This window comes from Pinus tabuliformis, chromosome X (assembly GCF_031772625.1).
Source record: "Pinus tabuliformis cultivar Carrire ecotype Pingquan chromosome X, CPIR1, whole genome shotgun sequence".
NCBI lineage: Eukaryota > Viridiplantae > Streptophyta > Pinopsida > Pinales > Pinaceae > Pinus > Pinus tabuliformis.
The window spans coordinates 164001812-164015309 of record NC_142308.1 but is presented as its reverse complement, the minus strand read 5'-3'; the positions used below and the strand labels follow the sequence as shown (position 1 = coordinate 164015309).

The window sequence follows — 13498 nt, the reverse complement described above, 5'->3', positions numbered from 1 at the left end:
CGCTCCTCCCTTGGTGACTTGACTCAAGGGCCAAGTGATACGAGAAAATCCCAACACGAACCTATGGTAGAAATTGGCAAGACCCATAAAGCTCTAGAGCTCTGTCAGAGTGGTTGGGGCTGGCCAATCCCAACTGACTTGGATCTTGGCTGGATCCACATGCACCCCCCATTCATAATAAATGTATCCCAGATACTGAACCTTGGTCATGCCAAAAGTGCATTTCTCCAAATTGGCACACAGCTTGTGTTGCCGCAATGTTTGGAGAACCTATCGAATGTGTTAGAGGTTCTCTTTCCAACTCTGGCTGAAGATCAAGATGTCATCCAAGTATACCACTAAAAACGAGTTGGTGAATTCCTGCAAGATGTTATCCATTAGCCTCATGAAGGTTGTAGGAGCATTCATCAACACGAAAGGCATAACCAACCATTCGAAAAGGCCCTCCTTGGCTTTGAAGGCAATCTTCCACACATTGGAGGGTTTGATTGGTACCTGGTGATATCTGGACTTCGAGTCAATCCTACTAAAATATTTTGCCCCCTTGAGTTGGTCCAAAATGTCATCAATCTATGGGATCATGTACCTATTTCAGACAATGATCTTGTTCAACGCCCAATAGTCAATACAGAGTCTCCAAGTCCCATCCTTCTTCTGTACCAACACGATCGAGTTCCCACAGGGAAATGAACTTGGCCAAATGTGACCTTTCTGCAATAGCTCCTGATTTTGCCTCTTGATTTCATCATTCTCCAGAATAGAGCGTCGATAGATTAGTCCATTGGGCAATGACGCACTTAGGGTCAGATCGATGGAGTGCTTGACCTAACAGTGTAGAGGCACCCCTGCGAGGTAGGTGAAGATGTCCTCGTACTCCTCCATGACCTTGTCCATCCATTTTTGTCATGCGGAGGGCCCTTTTCTAGAGGTCGTGGCCATTGTCTTCTTCTTTCCCTGAGGTCGTATTGTGGTGCAAGTAAATTCTCAGTTCGGACACAAACAATTCCTCTAGCCCAAGAGAGCAGGTCTAGCCACAAACAAACAATCTATTGAAAATCTCCTTAAGCTAGAATCAATTAAGAGGCCCTACCTCTTAGAATGCTATTCTGCTTGGTGATGATCCTGCTTCCTCACTCTAGCTATCTTTCGTTTCCTTCCTTCGAATACCTGAAACAAGCAAACAACAACAACAATAAATGTGATAGAATACAATATTGTATTCAGCCTACTTAATAGGTCAAGGAACATTAATCCATAAAGATGTAAAATGAAACTTCATGTAGGAAATCAATCAATAGTTTCATTTATATAAATCAAAAAGAGATTACAACCGGTGCCTTGACGTTGCTGGTCTCCTCCAACATATCCGGGTTCCCACACTTCTGCTAGCACTTCATGGATAGCCCAACAATGGAAGTTTTAAGGCCTCTTTCCCTCTAGTCTCAAACCAAACCAAAATCACACTATTCTCCATCAAACATACACTAGAAAGCTACAAGCTATAGATCACTTGCTGGTTATTCAAACTTGCCCCAAAACTCCAACTAGCTTTTGCTTGGGAAAAAGAGAGGTTTATATAGCTTGGATGGATGGTAGATGGTTCCTCTCATCATGGGAGAAGGTCTTATCTCTTGAGTTTGTTCCATCGTAATAGGGGAAAGGAGCCCAAACTGACTTCCTAGGTTCTATCCAGCCCAACCATCTACCAGACTTCCATTACGAAGCTTCTAGACATGGAAGCTTCGGCTCCTTATTTAAAAAAACCTTCCAAACAAGGATCGACACGACTGAAAAAGGGCTCAGTCACTCCGATCGGCGCAAGGGCTAGTTTTAACCTCTATAAATCGGCGCGATGAGAAAGCTGCTCAGTAGCACCAGTCTTGTAAACTCGGATAGAAGAAAGATTCTTGGGAAATAGTGTAAAGGGGAATTATTCTACTCATGAAGAGGGACATACTAGGAGTTTCTTCATGATGGGAAAGCATGTCGGGTACACTATAGAGGTCCTCTAGGATCGTAGACGGGGAGTACAGGGACAGTGACAAAATGTTGTGTAACAAATGCCCCCTAAAGTGTGAAGGCCGAACTAGAGTGAGGGGTGAAATGCTTTACAAGTGGAAGCGGGGAACCGAAGTCCGTCATCAGAAAACCTGCAAGCAAGCATAGATACATATACATCACTGAAAACTCTAAATAATGATACATGAATCGTGGTATGGACGCAACCATCCAGAGAATGATCATGTAAATGGATCCAAGGCATGGGCGTAGCCATCTAGTAGAAAGGATCATAATGAAACCAAGGTATGGTCGCAGCCATCCAATAATGAGAAGGATCACATATAACAACTCATGGTATGGTCACAGCCATCCATATAAAAGAGACATGTATATCAACATGACCATGTCACATCGCCTCGCAACCTGGACTTGTGTAATCTTAGCCCAGGGTCTTACGCTCCAAATGACCCGATCAAAGTACAAATCCTAACATGTGAATGAATTTGTTGAATTCAAACATGCTAGGAAGTCACTTGATTACCAGTCAATGATGTGAACCGTTAACAAGCACGAGAGAAACCACAAATAATGATAATGGCTCTTGTTAGCGCTTGAGATTTCACCCTAGGCTGAGGAAGGTAAACCTTCAAGGCAACATCAAACCATTTCACCTCGTAGCTAGCCCTACGGGGTATGAGAAGGCTCTCTCCGGTCAAACTCGGTAGATCTTTCAATAGGATGAGCTGACCCAATTAGGAACACTGATATTAGGCTAGTAAACTGATTAGGAAAGTTGATTTGGGGGTTTTTAATGACGGGGTTTTTCTGGGCTGCATGGGCAAAATCACAGCTTGAACAGAGAAATATAATGACTACACAGATTATCAACTGAGGCAAGGTAGGCAAGCAATTTAACACCAAATCTAGATTTTAAATGGGATGGCAAGACTGGTGAGGAGCTGACAAGGGCAAACAATAACTTTGAATCCTTGTCAAACTGAAGAAAACATTGAACATGAGCAAATTTATAGGAGGAGCATACAATACTATGAATTCCTACCTAAACACTTCCTTTGCTCAACTAGAAACGATCATGAAGTGAAATGAAACATAACAGATCACATATGCAACAAAGGGAAAACTAATGTTAAATTAACATACCACATGAATCTCAGAAGTCAGAGCTGTGGTTTTCTCATTAAAAATCTTTGTTACAAAACTGCACATTGAAAGCTCTGTTCCAGCACTCAGCACTCAGAAAATCTCTCCTCTCTCTCCCTCTCTCCCTAAAAAATTATTTTGTTTATACATTAAATCAACTAAAAACCAAAAAACAACAGATCGACCCCCAAAACAGGGGCGCTGTTTCAACTAAACCCATGAAAATAGAGGAGAATCCTCCATCTGCTCCTAAAGATAGAAAAGCCTTCCATTATTCCAGCGTGAAGATTTCGAATGGCCCATGAAAACTAGCTGATGATAGAAATAGGTAATCGCACTTTTGAATGCCACTTTGCAACGATTGCCACGTTACTGATATCTTTAATTCATATGCAGAAGGTTCTATAAAACAACGACTTATGTATAAACAACTCAATGCGGTTTAAAATCCTCTGATGGCCACTTAAAGATATCAACTGGGGCGTAGATCCACCTGGAGATTTAACTGAAGCTATTAATAGAAGATCGAATCTTATTTCTCTATTACGCAGGCTCCCATTGATGACACAATCCTCCCATGTTGACAACTGGCCAGCCACGCGGTCTTCACATCGCATACCACTCTGGAAGATGGCTTCTACCAAAATTGAATGATGACCACTGAAAAGATGTTTGCCACTTAATGGAAATTGCCATATAGGGAACAGTAAGATTGAATTTTATTATGCTATAAAAAGCTTCTATTAGCTGCTGCGTTTTGAATTTTTTCTATAACCTCATTGATGGTCATGGTCTCGAGTTCTCTCCCATGTCTCGTTCGAACAGTCAGAGTTTTACTTTCAACCTCTTTTGGCCCCACAACTGCCATCAAAGGTATCTTCTGTGTTTCTGAATTCCAAATTAGTTTGCTAAGACGCTCACCAAATGATAATTCTGTTATAATATTTGTCTCTTTCATCTTTGCCACTACCTTCCAACAATATTGAACCTGAGTGTCTGTTACAGGTACAATACGGGCTGGCACTGGAGAAAGCCACAAAGGAAAGTCACCAGCATAATGCTCTATCAATATACCAAAGAACCTTTCAAGAGATCCTAGGATGGCCCTGTGAATCATGATGGGCCGTTTTTTCTATGAATTTGAAAAATAGATCAAATCGCTGAGGCAAATTGAAATCAACCTGAACTGTCGAACACTGCCACTTTCTTCCAAGTGCATCTTCAATCTTAAGATCAATCTTTGAACCATAAAATGCACCACCTCCTTCATCAACAGAATAGTCCCACCCCTTGTCTTCAAGAGCATCTTTTAAAGCACGGGTTTCTTTCTCCCAAATAACATCACTGCCCACTACCTTTTCAGGTTTTGTCAATAGGTTTATTTCATAATTTTTAAAATCAAACTGAGACAAGATTGCTTCTGTCAGATCTAAAACACTTCTTTCTTCTTCCTTGATCTGGCTGGGCAAACAGAAGACATGTGCATCATCCCGGGTGAAACCCCTTACACGGAAAAGACCATGTAAGCTTCCTGACATGTCATATCTATATACAGTACCCAATTCCGCAACTTTAAAGGGTAAGTCCCTGTAGGAGCGCAGGCTATGCTTGTACACAAGTATATGATAGGGACAGTTCATGGGTCTAAGTTGATACTGCTCATCTTCAACATCCATTTTGACCCTGATGCCAGCAGCCTTAAGTATCTTCTCTAAGTTAGATGCTACCTCCAAGATCGCACCTCTCATCGGCGATTCTTCCATATTGGAATAATAACTACCTGAATTGGAGCCATCCTTGGTGGAAGCATCAAGCCCGTATCATCGCCATGAGTCATAAAATGCCACCCACCATGCGTGTGCTTACTGCCCAAGAAGTTTGCCATACATATTGTCGCTGTCCATTTTCATCAGTGAACTGAGTACCAAAAACACGAGAAAATTTTTGCCCAAGATTGTGACTAGTTCCAGCCTGCAAAGCCTTGCAATCAATCAATTAGAGATATACACAATTGTCCTGTATTGGCCCATCAACAAACTGATTTGTGTAATGAATTTTCTCCTTAAACATCACAAAAGGCCACATCAATTTACTGACAGGATTGTTCATTGTTATGGTGACCTTTTCTCCTTATTTTTATACGTGACGGAGCAGTGCTTGATTGCTTGCATCCAATGATGGACCAAAGTATGCCTCAAAAACGGTAGTCATGCCTTCTACTATACTATACTAAGCTGAATTATTTTAGAGATACCAGTAGAGGAATTGAAATTGCAGGTTTATAATTTCGTGACTTAGATGGTCTATCTCCCACCAGCAATGTATGGTAGCCCGCTGGCAGTACCTGATAAGCTGCATTGTCGACTACGCCCAAACTCTCACAAGCATTAACTTCCATTGAAACAATTTAACTGCTCTGACCCTTCACGAACACCCTCTTGAATGCTATTATACTGTGGAAACATGAACAGGTCCAGATTTTGCAACTGATACATTCACTACAGGAACATTTTAAATCACTTTCGCATAGATGAGCAGAAAAAACTGAGGACAAATCAGATACGTTGTCTACTACCTGATCTTGTTGTGATTATAAGGGAGGGGCACAAACATGATCTACGTTCAACACCTTATTAACTTGCTTTGCATCTGAACCTGATAATGTTTTGAATTGTGCTTTTGCAGGGATAGGAGCTTGAAATCACTGCCTTTTGAAGAGCTGAAGAATAAATTACATAATCGAAAACACCACATTAATGATTTCTTCTTCAAAACAGTGTTTTGAAGAAGAATCAATCTCTGACATGAGACGGAGTCTAACATTGGCTCCATTTGGGATGGCAGCTGCAGCTTCCTGGAGGTGCCAAGAACCGCAGAACTTTGGGAGAGCAGACAGTGCCTCCACCCATTGGGCAATGGAGTCATCATCGACACAACTGAAACTGAACTCAAACTGAAAATAACTTAACAATCTTGAAGCAAACTAAAACAAGATGCTGCCTTTATGGCTGCTTATTTATTTACAACATCTACTCTAATCTGCTGTATAAACAATAGATCAGGTAATGCTATAATGCCAAATTAACCATGCAAGTAGACCTGAGAATGATGCCGCTTGAGAATGCTGCCACGAAGTCACAGATGCAGTTGCTGGCAGCCCTTCATGCACGTACTGAGCCTGGTCATAGAGAAGACAGCCTGATCTGTCAATCAAACTGAAAAATGTGTCCATGTATGCTGCAATAGGATCACGGAAGCCGGACTCTGTTGGCTGCCCCAACTCTGCAATGCATACTTCCAGCTGCACATTGTCAATGTATACCTCTATAGGCAAGTCTGTTATTGCTTGTTGTGAAGGAAGGAGGATTTCCAAGAACTTTTTAGGGTCTTGGAAATCATAAGACTGGATCTGCTCATCTAAAGCTTGAATCTCCTTCTCGATTCTTTCAACAAGTAACTCACAGACGCTAGGATGATAATTCGGAGATTTCAAACATTGAAGGAAAAAACTTAAAACTTCTTCATTAATTTCAATATCCACTAAGCTTTCTCTAAATTCGTTTAGAGCTTCACAAAGTGCAGGGTTTGCCACATACCCTACCATTGCATGAACATATCAACAGGCACTGGAATGTCTGGATCGAGTTGGAGTCGCCAGGTGAATGATTCAGCCTGCATAAGTGTCTGACTGTTGTCCACCATCAGCATCAGATCTGAATTTGATACGTGTACTAGGGTAAAATGCAATCGAAGTGGTCGTATTCACAAGCTCACGGAGATTGACTGAAGCAGCGTTTATCTACTAACGCTGATGTAAAACAAGAGCGTTTTCGAAGGCTCCTGGCGTAACTTCAGGCCCCATCTAAGACTTATGAAACAAACACATCAACCCACAAACAAGTTTGTTCTCCCCAGTATGGTCGCCAATATGTTAGCGCTTGAGATTTCACCCTAGGCTGAGGAAGGTAAACCTTCAAGGCAACATCAAACCATTTCACCTCGTAGCTAGCCCTACGGGGTATGAGAAGGCTCTCTCCGGTCAAACTCGGTAGATCTTTCAATAGGATGAGCTGACCCAATTAGGAACACTGATATTAGGCTAGTAAACTGATTAGGAAGGCTGATTTGGGGGTTTTTAATGACGGGGTTTTTCTGGGCTGCATGGGCAAAATCACAGCTTGAACAGAGAAATATAATGACTACACAGATTATCAACTGAGGCAAGGTAGGCAAGCAATTTAACACCAAATCTAGATTTTAAATGGGATGGCAAGACTGGTGAGGAGCTGACAAGGGCAAACAATAACTTTGAATCCTTGTCAAACTGAAGAAAACATTGAACATGAGCAAATTTATAGGAGGAGCATACAATACTATGAATTCCTACCTAAACACTTCCTTTGCTCAACTAGAAACGATCATGAAGTGAAATGAAACATAACAGATCACATATGCAACAAAGGGAAAACTAATGTTAAATTAACATACCACATGAATCTCAGAAGTCAGAGCTGTGGTTTTCTCATTAAAAATCTCTGTTACAAAACTGCACAATGAAGCTCAGTTTCCTCCAGCTCTCAGCACTCAGAAAATCTCTCCTCTCTCTCTCTCTCTCTCTAAAAAATTATTTTTTTTATACATTAAATCAACTAAAAACCAAAAAACAACAGATCGACCCCCAAAACAGGGGCGCTGTTTCAACTAAACCCATGAAAATAGAGGAGAATCCTCCATCTGCTCCTAAAGATAGAAAAGCCTTCCATTATTCCAGCGTGAAGATTTCGAATAGCCCATGAAAACTAGCTGATGATAGAAATAGGTAATCGCACTTTTGAATGCCACTTTGCAACGATTGCCACGTTACTGATATCTTTAATTCATATGCAGAAGGTTCTATAAAACAACGACTTATGTATAAACAACTCAATGCGGTTTAAAATCCTCTGATGGCCACTTAAAGATATCAACTGGGGCGTAGATCCACCTGGAGATTTAACTGAAGCTATTAATAGAAGATCGAATCTTATTTCTCTATTACGCAGGCTCCCATTGATGACACAATCCTCCCATGTTGACAACTGGCCAGCCACGCGGTCTTCACATCGCATACCACTCTGGAAGATGGCTTCTGCCAAAATGGAATGATGACCACTGAAAAGATGTTTGCCACTTTACGGAAATTGCCATATAGGGAACAGTAAGATTGAATTTTATTATGCTATAAAAAGCTTCTATTAGCTGCTGCGTTTTGAATTTTTTCTATAACCTCATTGATGGTCATGGTCCCGAGTTCTCTCCCATGTCTCGTTCGAACAGTCAGAGTTTCACTTTCAACCTCTTTTGGCCCCACAACTGCCATCAAAGGTATCTTCTGTGTTTCTGAATTCCAAATTAGTTTGCTAAGACGCTCACCAAATGATAATTCTGTTCTAATATTTGTCTCTTTCATCTTTGCCACTACCTTCCAACAATATTGAACCTGAGTGTCTGTTACAGGTACAATACGGGCTGGCACTGGAGAAAGCCACAAAGGAAAGTCACCAGCATAATGCTCTATCAATATACCAAAGAACCTTTCAAGAGATCCTAGGATGGCCCTGTGAATCATGATGGGCCGTTTTTTCTATGAATTTGAAAAATAGATCAAATCGCTGAGGCAAATTGAAATCAACCTGAACTGTCGAACACTGCCACTTTCTTCCAAGTGCATCTTCAATCTTAAGATCAATCTTTGAACCATAAAATGCACCACCTCCTTCATCAACAGAATAGTCCCACCCCTTGTCTTCAAGAGCATCTTTTAAAGCACGGGTTGCTTTCTCCCAAATAACATCACTGCCCACTGCCTTTTCAGGTTTTGTCGATAGGTTTATTTCATAATTTTTAAAATCAAACTGAGACAAGATTGCTTCTGTCAGATCTAAAACACTTCTTATTTCTTCCTTGATCTGGCTGGGCAAACAGAAGACATGTGCATCATCCTGGGTGAAACCCCTTACACGGAAAAGACCATGTAAGCTTCCTGACATGTCATATCTATATACAGTACCCAATTCCGCAACTTTAAAGGGTAAGTCCCAGTAGGAGCGCAGGTTATGCTTGTACACAAGTATATGATAGGGACAGTTCATGGGTCTAAGTTGATACTGCTCATCTTCAACATCCATTTTGACCCTGATGCCAGCAGCCTTAAGTATCTTCTCTAAGTTAGATGCTACCTCCAAGATCACACCTCTCATCGACGATTCTTCCATATCGGAATAATAACTACCTGAATTGGAGCCATCCTTGGTGGAAGCATCAAGCCCGTATCATCGCCATGAGTCATAAAATGCCACCCACCATGCGTGTGCTTACTGCCCAAGAAGTTTGCCATACATATTGTCGCTGTCCATTTTCATCAGTGAACTGAGTACCAAAAACACGAGAAAATTTTTGCCCAAGATTGTGACTAGTTCCAGCCTGCAAAGCCTTGCAATCAATCAATTAGAGATATACACAATTGTCCTGTATTGGCCCATCAGCAAACTGATTTGTGTAATGAATTTTCTCCTTAAACATCACAAAAGGCCACATCAATTTACTGACAGGATTGTTCATTGTTATGGTGACCTTTTCTCCTTATTTTTATACGTGAGGGAGCAGTGCTTGATTGCTTGCATCCAATGATGGACCAAAGTATGCCTCAAAAACGGTAGTCATGCCTTCTACTATACTATACTAAGCTGAATTATTTTAGAGATACCAGTAGAGGAATTGAAATTGCAGGTTTATAATTTCGTGACTTAGATGGTCTATCTCCCACCAGCAATGTATGGTAGCCCGCTGGCAGTACCTGATAAGCTGCATTGTCGACTACGCCCAAACTCTCACAAGCATTAACTTCCATTGAAACAATTTAACTGCTCTGACCCTTCACGAACACCCTCTTGAATGCTATTATACTGTGGAAACATGAACAGGTCCAGATTTTGCAACTGATACATTCACTACAGGAACATTTTAAATCACTTTCGCATAGATGAGCAGAAAAAACTGAGGACAAATCAGATACGTTGTCTACTGCCTGATCTTGCTGTGATTGTAAGGGAGGGGCACAAACATGATCTACGTTCAACACCTTATTAACTTGCTTTGCATCTGAACCTGATAATGTTTTGAATTGTGCTTTTGCAGGGATAGGAGCTTGAAATCACTGCCTTTTGAAGAGCTGAAGAATAAATTACATAATCGAAAACACCACATTACTGATTTCTTCTTCAAAACAGTGTTTTGAAGAAGAATCAATCTCTGACATGAGACGGAGTCTAACAGCTCCCAAGGTATTCGAAAGACAATGCTGTGAACTTGTCGTCGAGTGCGAAGAACTTTCCATTAGGGCATGCAAGCTCTAAGGTACTAGAAGGGAATCTCTCGGCCAGCTTCCTGGATAATGAGCTGAAGTCGACAGGAAGCGACTGTGTCAAAGGAGGGCCATGATGTATCCCACATCATTGACACGGTACAAAGGGATGCAAATGATTTCAGATGATACAAAGAATCAGGAGTAAGTGTAACTACAGAAGGATTGACTCTTGAACATATCGGCGACACGATTCTAGAGTTTTGCAGCTATTGCATCCATAGGATTGGTCGTCATGATGACATGGCAGAGGTCAAATGGAAGGAAAAAATGAGCGACCCGTCCCAGAGGGGTCAAATGAAAAGGAGGATATCCCAACCCGACACGAAGTAGAAAGTGTCATGTTCAAGAGTGAGCTGCCAACATGAATGATAGAATTTCCAAATTTCCCCCACCATTTCTGGCAGCTACCCCAATTATTTTTTATCGCAAGCTTGAAGGCGATAACATATTCTTGCACTATAAGTTCATCCTTCGGACAAATCCGACCTAGTAAGTTTAATGAGCCCTAGGAAGGAGAAGCTCACGTTCATCATGGTGACGAATCCAATGTCGTTTAATGTTTTAATGAGTCTAACAAAGGGGTAGCTCAATATCTTTTTCATGTTTAGAGAGTTTGAAAAAGACACGGAAAATAAAACTCCACATGGTCCCTTTTTGTACATTTGTGTCTCTTGAGCCAGAAAAGGTAGAAAACGATACTTGCGAGAATCGGTTGACCATTTGAGTCAAGGAGTACCTTTTTCGTAAATAGTGCATCCCCAGTCGGAAAAGGGGTAAACATATATTGGACAAACAATGTTTTGCAGCCTTTAACAAGTTCAAAACGACAAGAGAACGACAGCCTTTTCTTATTTAGAGAGTCGGAAAAGAGCTTGAAAGCAGACCCCCCATTTTATTCTCTTTTACGAGTCAAAAACGGAAAAATACTCGGCGATCTTTTCATTTGAGTTTTGCCAGTGGAGAAAAGAGTTGAAACGCAACTCCAGTACCATCATCGACAATCTGTCACCTGTCGCTACAAAAAATGGTAAATGCATCATTCAGTTATGAGGCACAACAGGTAAAAATACTCAAAACTCCTAATATTTCATGAAAAAATGAATAAAATGAGGCAAAAGTAATTATTTTTTACCATTTACCATTTTACCTTTGTGTGAAGAGCTTTTTACCCACTTGTGCCCTAATTTTTCTGAAGCAAATTGTGGGAGATCCGGGAGGTCATTCGCGGAGCCGTCAGTTGCACGTAAGAGCCAAGGCTTTAAGCTCCATTTTCACACTAATTTTACTTGTTTTTATCCATTTTTTGGATTTCACGGGGAGGTTTTGGCAAAACTTTTTCACCCTCGGTCGACGCAATTTCCGGGCACGGAATCGTGCCGATCGGGGGTTGCTAAGACTTCCAATCGTATCAACATCGTGAACAAATAGTTTTCATGTTTTTGATCAATTCAACCATTTGAATCCAAATTTTTCTGGCCAAAGATGATCATTGACTTGATTATATGGTTTTTTCAGGGAAAAAATCGTGAAAAATGGTGGATTGGAAGGAACACGAGCATGAGGATATTGATACTCAAGCATTGGCTGACCCAAATTGCTTGGATGCTTTGAGGAACTGTGGGCTCCTCAAATTATTTCTTACACCAGGTCTATGGGCTCAACCCAAGTTGCTATGATACCTGATCAGTCTCTGGGACATGAATCGGGAAATTTTCATCATTGGTGACCAAGAGCTGGAGTTGGAAACTTAAGACATTTATTTCAAAACAAGACTATCCTGGAGAGGGGAACCCATTAATTTATGTGGGTCGAGGCCGATTGGGGCAAGTGTGACCATGCTACTTGCCGAAAATTGCCCAGAAGTTCTCAAAGAAAAAAGTGGCAAGATCGAGATTATGATTGTTCGAGATCTTGTTTTAAGAGTGTTATTGCTGACCATCAACAGAGTGGTTGGGTCCCAAGCACCGCATGAGACCAAAAAGTCGAAGTTTCAGTATGTTATCGACTACACGACGCCTACTATCTTTAACTGGGCAGAAGCTATAAAAGTCAACATGAAGCGCTAGCTATCAAAAGCTAAGGCGGGAAACCTGAAGCAGTTTTGCTTTGGGTCTATGCTAGTGACCTTCTTCCCGGAGCGTGTTCTGTTGTTCCAATACCAGTTAACTGAGGTGGAACCGCCGATGGCAGGAGACCCGCGGATGGTCCATTGGAGTGAGTTGATGCCTAGGGTTACCAGGGGCCAAGAGATGTCCTATAAGCCCACTTTTTTTCTTGTGGATACGACGACAATTGATCATAGTGGAGGATTGGCCTTATAGCGGTATCGAATTCTACAGATATTCGAATATGTCGCTCCCAGAGGGGGAGGATTATGATGATGGAGATGAAAATCAAACAATTTTATATTTTTTGATGCTTTTTTATTGTTTTTGAGATATATGTGTTCATGACATTTTGATTTTATGAATGCAGATGTCGGACCAGAACGCCCTGCCGGGATGTCCCTGATCGCTAGGTGCGTCGCTCGGCAATTTGATGTCGCTCGTTACCAGGAGGGAAGCGACAATGAGGAGGAGATTGGGTACAATCTCAAGGGTTTGTCCCATGGGATCCCAGAGTATGCTCAGATGGGTGATGTCCCATGCCAGTACTAGAAGCATACAGTGGGGGTGTCAGATCGGATCCGTTGACTACTGACTCACATAGGTCGAGCAGTTAAATGCTATCATGAGCATCATGCTTTTTAGTGCATAGGTCTAGCATTCCACATTTTTTAGGCCTACGAGCCACGGATGTATAAGGCTTGTGAGCCACCGATGTATTTTGAACACACATATTATTTTTTGGGGTTTTGATGTATGACAAACATTATCAGCACACACATATATATATGTTGTACTTCCTTGCTTACTATGGTACAAATGTTTT

General features: G+C 41.3%; 2 pseudogenes; both read right to left on the bottom strand.

Annotated features, from left to right (window-relative positions):
* Positions 1 to 3889: 3889 nt before the first annotated feature.
* LOC149138966 (threonine--tRNA ligase, chloroplastic/mitochondrial 2 pseudogene) lies at positions 3890 to 4925 on the bottom strand (annotated as a pseudogene).
* Positions 4926 to 8380: 3455 nt separating this feature from the next.
* LOC149138965 (threonine--tRNA ligase, chloroplastic/mitochondrial 2 pseudogene) lies at positions 8381 to 9416 on the bottom strand (annotated as a pseudogene).
* Between the last annotated feature and the right edge of the window lie 4082 nt (positions 9417 to 13498).